Source organism: Physeter macrocephalus, unplaced genomic scaffold, assembly GCF_002837175.3.
Source record: "Physeter macrocephalus isolate SW-GA unplaced genomic scaffold, ASM283717v5 random_122, whole genome shotgun sequence".
NCBI classification, from domain to species: domain Eukaryota; kingdom Metazoa; phylum Chordata; class Mammalia; order Artiodactyla; family Physeteridae; genus Physeter; species Physeter macrocephalus.
This window is the reverse complement of record NW_021145408.1, coordinates 74,853-86,290: the sequence shown is the minus strand read 5'-3', so window position 1 is coordinate 86,290 and position 11,438 is coordinate 74,853. Positions and strand designations below refer to the sequence as shown.

At 56.1% G+C, this 11,438-nt stretch overlaps 1 protein-coding gene across 2 annotated transcripts in view; it reads left to right on the top strand.

The window, feature by feature from the left end:
• The first annotated feature begins 2,856 nt into the window (after positions 1-2,856).
• CERS4 (ceramide synthase 4) overlaps positions 2,857-11,438 on the top strand; it is a 32,313-nt gene continuing 23,731 nt past the window's right edge. For both annotated transcript variants that reach the window (XM_024134307.2, XM_028484090.1), the window contains exon 1: positions 2,857-3,002. The gene's annotated coding sequence lies outside the window, so the exon portion shown is untranslated. The remainder of the gene's footprint in view (positions 3,003-11,438) is intronic.

Here is an 11,438-nt window from a genome sequence, read left to right as displayed (position 1 = left end):
CCATAACAGGAGAGCAGCAGCCCCTGAGACCACTAGAGGGGGCAAAGGGTCCCAAGGAGTGGCTGATGGGGACACATAGCAGGGGTTGTGGGTCTGACCTGGATGGGTCCTCAGGATGCTGATTTGGAAACTGCGTCAAGATAGGAGGGGGTCTGACAGTGCAAGCAGGTCTCTGGATGGGAGGTTGGGGCTCTGTCTGAGTCTCCTATTGTTACAGTAACAAATCATCACAACATGGTGGCTTAAAACAGTACACATTTTACCTGATAGTTCTGGAGGTCAGAACAAAAATGGGTCTCACTGGGCTAAAATCAAGGTGTCAGCAGGGCTGGATTCCTACTGGAAGCTCTTGGTGAGAATCTGTTTCCTGGCCTTTTCCAGTTTCTAGAGGCTGCCTGCATCCATTGGCTCGTGGCCCCATCATCCATGTTCAAAATCAACAGTACAGCAACTTCCAATCTCTCTTTCTCTGACTCTCCTCCCTCTCTCTTATAAAGACCTTTGTGATGACATTGGATAATCCCCCCATCTCCAGATCCTTAACTTAATCACACATGCAAAGTGCCTTTTGCCTTGTAAGGTCACATATTCACAGGTTCCAGGGGTTAGGATGTGTGGGCATCATTATTCCACCTAGCACAGGGCCCATCGTCCAAGGTCCAGGGTCCAGCCTCCAGTCCTGGCCAGGATAGCCCTGGGGTCTGGAAAAGGCCAACGTGCTTGGGACCAGCCATCTGACTAGGGGGTGCAGAAGGGACAAATAAGCCCTCAGCTTATTACCTGGATCAGGGCTTATCAGCCTCCCCAGCCCTACTTTCCTGTCCCACACTCCAGCACAGAGGGTATGACGGTGTGGAGGGGAGGAGGAGGCAAGGGGCTCCCCCCCCGCCTCCCTAGGGTCCTCCTTCCCACCACCCAGACACCCTACATTGGACTCACCAGCTTAGAAATGGCTCCATCTCCCCACTCCCCCCAACCAGGCCCTGGCTCTTCTGATTCCCACAAACCCCGGCGATTTTACCATTAAATCCCTCCAGAGTTCCTCCTTTCACTCCTGTCTGCAACTCCCAGACCAGAACCAAGCCACTCCTGCTGCCGTCTCATTTTAAATCTGATTGGGCCTCTCCCCGTGGAGGGCCTTTAGTGATTGGTCCTGCCCCACTGTCCTGTCGTCACTCACCGTTGGACCCTAACTCAGCTAAATCCCCCACCCACTCCAGATGTCATCTCCTCCTGGAAGCCTGCCCTGAACACTCCATGCTCACAGATGGAGTGGGCTGCGGGGTGGGGCCAGAAGGGCATGGAGTAGCCAAGAAGCAGCCCATGTGCAGAAGGTTCAGCCTGCATCTCTTCCTGCCAGGCTGAGCCCTTCCTCCAGCCTCCCCACCTTTGCCCATGCACTACCTCCCATCTGAAATCTCTCCCTGACCCCGGCCCACCCAAATCCTCTATTGAGGGCCTCCCCTCCACATCTCCAGGAATCTCCTGCTTCTCCTCTGGGGTCTGGACCACCCCATTCCACCATGTCTCTGGTGTCACTATTAATCCAAATGGCTGCCATGTTCTGAGCACCCCCAGGTGCAAGGCGCCGTATACCACAGTCCTAGTCACAACGCTGAGAAAATTTATCATTTGCCTTTTCCCTATGTGCAAAGGAGCTCTTGGAGGGCCGGGAAGAAAATAAAAGGGTGAATGCGGACAGAGGGGTTCTGAGGGCCAGGCTGAGAGCTGAGGGAGAAGGACGCACACATTTGAAAAGAGAAAAGAATAGCCCAGCAGAGGGAACAGCAAGTGCAAACACTGGGAAACTAGATCAAGACGGACAGCTTCATCCACTCTTGCAGCAGAGGTCTCTGCTGCCCTCCCCCTTTCTATGTGTGGAAATCAAATCTCAGAGATGTGAAGCAACTTGCCTAGCCAAAAAAAGCCCGGGCTTCCCCCACCTTGCCCTGGGTCTGCTTCAGGGAGAGACGTTGTCCAAAGGTGAAGCCACTTGCCCAGACGACGTGGCGACAGCTGGACCACCAGTCCCTTAGGCGCTGCTCAGGTGCTCACAGACCACCTCTGCCTGATGCGGGATTGTCCTGCATTCATGGCTCGCCCAGACTCCCCGCCCCTGTGCGCTGGAATCACCTTCTGTTCCTCCCGACCAGAGGGAGCCTGGGGCTTCGCCACCCCCCACTCCGGCCTATCTCCCAGCCTTATCTTCCCCGCTCTGCAGCCTGACCCCTGCCCCCCCACCGAACCGCAGCCTTTGCCCAGCTGCCCTCCACGCCTCCCAACTCCCATGGCGGTTCCTTGGGTTCCCAACTCTGAGGGTGGACCCATGAACCACGAATTGGACCAGCTTGACCTGAAAGCTGGGACAGGTCCCCAGACTTGGGGCACCGGGGGTGGCCTCTGAGGCCTGGGGCGGAGTCCGGGCCTCCGCCACAACGCCCAGCGGTGCGCTCGGGCGGATCAGGGTGTCCGTGGTGTGTTGGCAGATGCGCGGATGGATGAGAGCCGCGCCAGAAGATGGGACCCGGGAGGGGGTTGGGGAGGACCTGCAGCGAACGAAAGAGAAACCGGGGCTGACTGAGCGCTCAGCGGACGGTGCTAGGTTCAAAGGCGAGAGATAAAGCACAGGCAAGAAACCTGCTGCTGGATTCCTCCAAGGCACGCCTCGGGGGTGGGGCGGGGCTGGAGGCGGGGCCCTGTGGCGCAGGGAGGGGGTCCAGGAAGCGTCCTAGTCTCACGGAAGGGGACGAGCTCCGCTAGGACCCCGCGCCCCGCTGGGCTCAACCGGTCCCCGCCCCGGCCCCGCCCTCCAGGCCCCGCCCCCGATCCCGCCCCGCGCTCCCCTAAAGCCTGCTTCCCCGCCCCCGGCCGGGGCGGTTCCCAGAGCAGAGTCCGGCTGCGTCGCGCGGGCAATAGGCGTCTCCTCCTCTGCATCTGCGCCAGGCGGGCCGTCTCCCATCCCGCCGCCGGCCCCCGGTGCGCCCGGCCGCCTGAGCCCCCAGGTAAGCGAATCCCCCGTGCCCGAACGCGGACCGGAACGCCACTCTCGCGTAGAGCTCCGGCCCCGCCTCCAAGGCCATGGCGCCCGCGGCGGCCCCCAGACGCATGCAGTCCCCCATCAACCGGGACGGCCTCTCGGGGCTTCCCATCTGGTCCCAGGCCCGGGCCGCCTCCCCGATAGAGCCCAGCTCCCTCGAGGGCCCAGGGGCCGCGAGCGCCCGAGGACGCGGCTGCGTAACGGGCGGGCCGGAGTGGGGACGAGCCTAGCACTGTGACGCGGGGGAATCCGGATGTGTGCATGCGAGGAGCGCGACGGGGGGTGTCGGTCCGTCACCAGAGAATCCATACCTACGGGGTGCCACCGACGTGCCAGGTCTGGGGATGCAGCCGGGGCCCTGGCCTCGGAGCCCGCAGCCCGGCCGCGTAGACGGCTGGGACCCACGGAAACAGACACAGATCATTCCAACCATGCTAAGTGCGGGGAAGACAACACATCTGGGAGATGGGTTAGGGTCAGGGAGGCATTCTCGGAGAAGGTGTCATCCGGGCCTGAGGGGACCAGCCAGCGAGGGGTTTTTAGGCCCAGAAAACAGCAAAAGATTCTGAGGCAGGGCCCAGACTGGTGTGTTTGCGGAGCGGGAAAAAAGAGGCCAGCGTGGCTGAAGTGCAGTGAGCCGGTGATCCGAGGTGAGAAGAGGTTGGCCCCCGGGCCACGAAGATAACGAGGAGGATGTGGATTCTGTTCCCCAGTCTGTGGGGACTACGTAGGCTTAGAACAAAGTGAGTGATCGGGTCCACTTGTGTCTTAAGAAGACCCAGCAGCTGCTATGGCCAAAAGAGACCGGAGGAGACCCTGGAGGATGCTGCTGGTTTGGACCCGACAGGAAGGGGGGGATGGAAAGTGGGTGAATTTGGGTTCTTTGTGTCAGAAGAACATTGCCTGCATTCCCTGCCTGCTCAGAAGTGGGGCAGGAAGGAAAGTGCATGGAAGAGATTTCTGGCACCTGCAGCTGGGAGTGTGGAAGGATAGGAAAACTGAGGGAGAAGCAGATCTGAGGGTGTGAAGCTGTTGTGACTGAGTCAGATTTCCAAAACCTGTGAGATACCACCTGAGGGGGAAGGTGCCTGCGGACCTGACTCTGAACCCAGGCCAAGTCCAACATGACTGAGTGCAAGGGGGCAACCTGGATCTGTTGTATGGGGCCACCTGAAATAGAAATTCTGGAGGGTAAGGTTGTCTTTGAAGCACCCCCCCCCCAAGTCCCTAGCCTCAACTCAGCGCCCTTCCAGAAGGAGCTGCTGTGAATAAACTTGGCAGTGGTGCGAGTGCCCAGAGGCTCACTCAGCGCAGCTGGGTCCCTGCAGGCCCAGCCAGGCTGCGGGGAGGAGGCAGCTGGGACCTTCCTTGCCTGCCCTCCCAGCTCACCTACTCCTAGCTGGGAGCCTTGGTCATTGAATTGGCCTTGGGGCCCCAGAGAAAGTTTTCTGGACTTCAGTTTGCCCATCTATAAAATGGGTCAATAGTACCTGTATCTGGGAGTGTTGTTCTGATCAATGGAAGTCTCGGCTATGAAATAGGAAAGGGCTCAGCCAATCCCAGGGGCAGCCTTATGCCTCGGGGGGATGGAGGAGGGCTGCAGCACTGGTGGGAGTTCTGGGCCCGGTGAGCCTCTGTTTCCTGCTCTGAGAAATGGGAGGAAGGCATAAGGGTGTCCACCTCCAGAACCCACAGTCTGCAGACTGAGTGAGTTAGGCGTGTAAAGTGTTCAGTTGGCCCAGCGCCTGGCGTAAAGTGGTCACTGGGCACAGGAGCCTCTGGGATGAGTGTAGTTGGCCGTGGGGAGCTGGCTAGGGCTCACTCCTCCCACCACCCCTGGGATCCCCACGGAAAAGCAGGCACCACGGGGCACACTCCTCTCTTATCTGGGTACCACAGGCTTTCCCCTTTCCGGCTGTCTGGAAGCTGCCTCTGACCTCCTCCTGCCAGTTTGAATGTAGTGCTCTCAGGCTAGTGACTTCACCTCCTTTTTCAATTTCTTTACCTGTAACATGGGAATAATAGCAGTCATCACCTGAGAGGTGTCCGGCTGGTAATAAGCACCTGGGAAAGCAGAGGGGATGCCCGGGTGGAAGCAGGGGGAGGCCAGAGAAGTGACCTGATTCAGCCTCCGGAAGGGTGGGGGAAGCCTTCTTGTAGGAGGTGACCATCTGCCAGGTTACTAAGGATTTTTAAGAGTTCATGGGCAGAGAGACCAGTGAACAAAGATGTGGAGGGGAAGCACCACAGCATACATGGGAGGAGCTGCAGGCAGGAGCCAGGAAATCAGCATGGCAGTGACTGCACTGGTCCAGACCCTGATGAGGCTGGACCAGGTGGAGGTGTGGAAGAGAGAAGTGGGTGGATCCTGGATAGACTTGAAGTTGAGGATGGGGTGGGGATGGAGTAGCCACTGATGGGGCAGCAGGTTCAGGCGCAAGTCAGTAGTCTATTTCCCAGCATCTGGAAGTTGTGATGCCACTAGACACCCAGGTGGAGACCAGGTGGGGGGAGCGCCTAGAGCTTGGGAGACATCCCCACCCTGGTGGGATGGATTGGAGAGAGGGTGGAAGGAAAGAAACCAGGAGTGGGTGGCAAACCAGAAGCCAAGGGAGCAAGGGCTTCAAAGTGGAAGATGAGGTCAGTCTCAGCCATGTCTCTGAATCCCCTGCTTGAATAATTTCTCCCCATGGCAGGGGTCTTACTCCCTTATTTCGTTCCCATTCCTTCCCCAATGCCCAAGCCATTCAGACTGGGCTTCTTTTTGCTATCCTTGAATCGGCCCCTCAGACCCAGCCTGGCTCTGACCAGATTGACATAGAGGAGGCCTTTCTCCTCCGTCAATCTGGCCTTTGTACCTTTGTTAATATGATCCTGTCACACCAGTTCTCCACGCTGAACCAGCAGGATCTCACTTCTCTCCCCACTTCCTCCTAGGCTCCCCAAACCATATTTTGCTTCAGGGCCCCATGACTGTATCCGAGGAGGGGTCAGGCCCCTACCAGCGACCCCCTGAGGATCCCCCCCGCTACCCTGTGCTTGGCCCCAGCTCCCTCCCATCCTGTCATTGATTCATTCAGCACGTACTTCTGAAGCACCTGTGCTGGGAGGCACTGGGGACTAGCAGTGAACAAAATGAAGCTTCCCTGCCACCGCCCCCCCCGCCCACCTCATGGATGGAGCCGACCTTCTGGGAGGGGGGCAGCCGGGAGAGGGAGGAAACCTGAAGGATGAGAAGGAGCCAGCCAGGTGGACATCTGGAGGAAGAGCATTTCAGGCAGCGGGACTAGCATGTGCAAAGGTCCTGAGGCACAACCCGGCCTGGCATGTTGGAGGAATAGCCGAGGGGCCACTGTGGTTGGAGGAGAGTGAGCCGGGGGAGAGTGGGGAGAGGGGCAGATGAAGAGACTGAGGGTCCTCAGGACCCCTCAATCCAACAATTGCAGACCCTGGTTGGGCCCTTGCTTGAGGGGTGCAAGGTTGTTGGGCCCCACTGCTGCACGGTTTGCAGGGGTGTTGCTTTGGTGTGTTGTCCCCTGTGTGGAGTGGTCAGTGTACCCTGAAGGTGGAGGAGGCTGGCAGGAGGAAGGAAGAGAAGGCCAGACCTTTTCTGGTGGGCAAAGCTTCTCCCCTTCCTCCTGCACGTGGTGGGGGGCTCAGCTGACCCGGGAGGCTCCCTGGAGGGGCTGGAGGGAATGGAAGGAAGTAGCCAGGGAGAGGGTGCTGATGGAGACAGAGAAGGGGGCCAGGGAGGAGGAGGAGGAGGAGGAGGAGGAGGAGCAGAGCCCAGAGCTGGGGGGTGTTGGGGCAGGATGTTCTCAGGGAGGTGACCGGAGATGGTAGGCAGGGGCCTGGCTGGGCCTTGAAGATGAGCAGCAAAAACCAGAGCAGGTGTGTTTTGAGGATGGCCCCCCCACCAGCCTGCTGTCACTCCCTTTCCAGATGTAGGAGAAAAGATTCAGCATCCCTCCCCATCCCACCCCTCACCCCCATGGACAAGGACCTGGTCACCTGGGCCTGCTCACCCTTCCCACCCCCCAACCCCCACTCATCCAGGTATGCACCAAACCCCTCCAGTTTCAAAGACTTCACAGAGGGGATTCGGACACTTGGGTGCCGGCACCTAGATCAGTGGTTCTGTTGAGCCCAGACACTGTGGCCAGGACCGTTCCCTGACCCCTTCCAAATTGGGGATGGGTGCACCTAAGAGCACCTCCCTTTGGCCCTGGCTCAGCATTTTTTTTTTTTTTTTTTTTTTTTAGGCTGCGCTGCCCATGGCATGCGGGATCTTAGTTCCCCAACCAGGGATCGAACCCGTGCCCCCTGCTTTGGGAGCGCGGAGTCTTAACCACTGGACTGCCAGGGAAGTCCTCTTGGCTCAGCTTTGACCGTGATCCTGGCAGGAGTGATGGGGCCACAGCTGGATCAAGGCTAACCTATCGGGAGATGGCGGGGGACAAGGGCAGTGACAGGAGGGGAGAGCAAGCAGGACGAGCTCAGGAAATGTCAGCCTCTGGGTGTCATTTCTCCATCTGAGCTGTTGGCTAGGGCAGGTCTAAATATAAGGTTGTCATCTCCCTGCCCTCACCTCTCTTCACTCCCTGCTCTGTTCCAGCCCCAGGAGCCTCGTCTTCTATGCCTTGAATCAACCAGGCTTGGTCCTGCCTCAGGGCCTTTGCACAGGCTGTTCCCACTTCTTAGAATGCTCTATCCCCACGGCCTCCTCCCTCATCTCTTTTTAAAAAAAAAAAAAAAAATTATTTATTTATTTATTTATTTATTTATTTTTGGCTGCTTGGGTCTTTGTTGCTGCGCGCAGGCTTTCTCTAGTTGCAGCGAGTGGGGGCTACTCTTTGTTGCCAGGCGTGGGCTTCTCCTTGTGGTGGCTTCTCTTGTTGTGGCGCACGGGCTCTAAGCGCACGGGCTTCAGTAGCTGTGGCACATGGGCTCAGTAGTTGTGGCTTGCGGGCTTAGTTGCTCCGTGGCATGTGGGATCTTCCCAGACCAGGGCTCGAACCCATGTCCACTGCATTGGCAGGCAGATTCTTAACCACTGTGCCACCAGGCAAGTCCCTGGGCCGCAGATTTTAAGGCAGTTCTTGGAGGAGGTGTCAGGCTGTCCTCAGGTGTCTGCTTCCTCTAACGTAGTTCTTCTCACTGACAAAGTAGTGACTCTGAATTCTGAAACGGTCACCTTTTTTACACAACCAAATTCACGTGACTCCACACACATGTCGCAATTTATGGAATAGGATGCATTTATTTGACCTCAGAGCCTGTATGAAGAGCCCAGGGAGCAAACCTGAGTTGTGGGTCCTAGCTTCGGTTAAGTTGACTCTGAGGGTTAAGGATTTTCAGGATCTTTTCCAGGGGTACAGCATGAAAGTCTCGGTGCTTGAGTTGATAAAATTAGGAAGATGCTTGCGGTGACTTCTGCTAGCCAAATAGGCTGCAGGTGCTTGCCTGTTTCAACCTGTTGCAACCTATGACGGCATTCAGCCAGGACTCTTGAGATGAACCAACTGAAATTTTGGAATTCGCTGAAAAGTCATGCCTTCGGACCTTGGGAAGTCTAAAAAAGGACACGAGACAGCTTCCCTGGTGGCACAGTGGTGGCCAGTGCAAGGGGACATGGGTTCGAGCCCTGGTGCGGGAAGATCCCACATGCCGTGGAGCAACTAAGCCGGTGTCCCTGGTGGCACAGTGGTGGCCAGTGCAAGGGGACATGGGTTCGAGCCCTGGTGCGGGAAGATCCCACATGCCGTGGAGCAACTAAGCTGGTGCGCCACAACTACTGAGCCTGCGTGCCACAACTACTAAAGCCCACGCGGCTAGAGCCCGTGCTCCGCAACAAGAGAAGCCACCGCAATGAGAAGCCCGCGTACCGCAATGAGAAAGAGCAGCCCCTGCTCGCTGCAACTAGAGAAAGCCCGTGAGCAGCAACGAAGATCCGACGCAGCCAAAAATAAATAAATAAAATAAATACATTTATAAAAAAAATAAAAAAGACATGAGGCATTTACATACAAGCCTTGCTCATATATTACCTAGGGATTGGTCACAGAATATTGAGAAACCATCACTGCAGCCATGGCTTTCATTCAGAATGGTTCTTTACAGAGAAACAGAGGCTAGCTGTCTCTCTCTGATTACTGAAATATTCTCTAACCACTCCCCTTTGTAAATGTTACCAGCATTTGTTTGTATTTTGCCTAGACATTCCCCATTGCCTTACCCATGCTGATTTAACTTGGCTCCTCTGAGGAGGTAATATTTGAGCTTGAGGCCTGAGTAGGAGCTGGTGGTGGACACCCACAGGAAGTGGAATTGGTTGATTGCCTCCCCTCCAGATCCCTCTCTCCACTGGGGAGACAGACACATCCCTGAGCAGTTGCAATGCAGAATAACCTAGGCCAAGCAGAGGGACCACAGGCTCTCCGACCCGGCGTGGCAGTCCTGGAAGACTTCCTGGAGGCAGTGACAGGCAAGCTGCTTACTTGAAAGGTTAGGGGAAGGTGAATAGTGATCCAGGTGGAGGAAACAGCCTAGACAAAAGCTATTGCATTGGGAGTTCCCTGCCGGTCCGGTGGTTGGGACTCTACACTTTCAGCCCCGAGGGCCTGGGTTCGATCCCTGGTCGGGGAACTTCGATCCTGCAAGCCAGGCAGCATGGCCAAAAAAAATTAGGCATCTGGGTACTGCATTACAGCGATGTTTCTGAGATATGAACAGACCCTGGGAATCAGGCCATGGACACTAGGCTGAGAACCCGGGAGTCTGGTGGCTGCAGGAGGTCAGCAGGGTAGAGGGGGGTGTGGGCAGGGCCAGATCACAAAGATCTTGGTGATGAGTGCCAGGCGCAGAGGGAGAGGTGCCCCCCATGCGGGCCCCCTCTCCAGGGTGGGGGAGGGACAGGCTTGTAGAGTGAGCCTCTGTGGGGTTGCTGAGAGAGGGACGGATGGGGAAGAGGAAGTGCTTAGTCTCCGGTTACGAAAACACCCCCGGTTCTTAAAGGGCCCACGGACAGACTCCCCCTGGGGACCCTTCCCTGCGCCACCCCTGATGAGCCATCTCACACGTGCCCTGCTTAGCTCCCCGCCCTACCTAGGTGGGCAGGCAGGCACTGGGGTGATAACTCCTTCAGTGAAGGCGCTGCTAGCCTGAGGCCACCCGCCAGGAGCAGATCCTCCCAGGCTGGCTTACTCTGAAGTTCACGGTTAGCCTCTGTCCTCTGGGACCCTGACAGGTCTGCAGGCCCGTGTTCAGCTGCATGTCAAGTCAGGAGGTACTGGGGCTCCCGGCTCTTGAGGCCACGCCCTTTCCCCGTCCATCCTCACCCCTCTTCCTTCTCAAATGATGCCTTCTCTGAGTCCCCCATGCAGAATTTGCCCAAAAAGAAGATCTTCTGGTCCTGTCCCACCCCTGGGCTGTGTGTCCCCAAATTCCTGCCCAAGCCAGTAGTTCCCAGATCAGGCTGCCCACCCCAACATGCTCCATCCCCACCCCCTGAAGACACCCCTTCCCAGCCTCCCGTCACCTCCCAGATGCCAGCCACTGGTGACCTCTTGGGGCAGAACTTCACTAATCTGAAATCCCAAGGACAGCCCACGTGCTGGGGTTGTTCACAGGAGAATCACCCCCTTTTGGGAACATCGAGGCCCAAGGCTCCCGTTGCTGCCCCTGTGTCTTTAAGGCTCAGGTGACAGGCACTTGCCAACTTTCCCTTGAACAAGGAGGGCTCAGACCTGGGCTGGCAGGCTCTCTAGAGTTCAGTACCAGCCAGGACTGAATGTCATCTTATTTTCCTTGTGTTTGTTTTATGGCCACTGTCTGCAGATGATGCTGAGAAGCTGGCTTTCTCTTTCTCTTTTTTTTTTTTGCCTTTTCCATTATAGTTTATTGCAAGATATTGAATATAGTTTCCTGTGCTAAACAGTAGGTCTTTGTTGTTTATCTACATATAATAGTTTGTATCTGCTAAGTTCAAACTCCTAATTTATACCTCCCCCTACCCCTTCCCCCTTTGGTAACTAAATTTGTTTTCTATGTCTGTGTGTCTGTTTATGTTTTGTAAATAAGTTCATCTGTATCATTTTTTTTAGATTCCACACATAAGTGATATCATATAATATTTGTCTTTGTCTGACTTACTTCACTTAGTGTGATAATCTAAGGGCCATCCATGTTGCTGCAAATGGCAGTTTCATTCTTTTTTATGGCTGAGTAATATTCCATTGTATATATGTACGGCATCTTCTTTATCCATTCATCTGTCGATAGACACTTGGGTTGCTTCCATGTCTTGGCTATTGTAAATAGAGCTGCTATGAACATAGGGGTGCATGTATCTTTTTTTTTTTTTTTTTTTTTTTGCAGTACGCGGGCCTCTCACTGTCGTGGC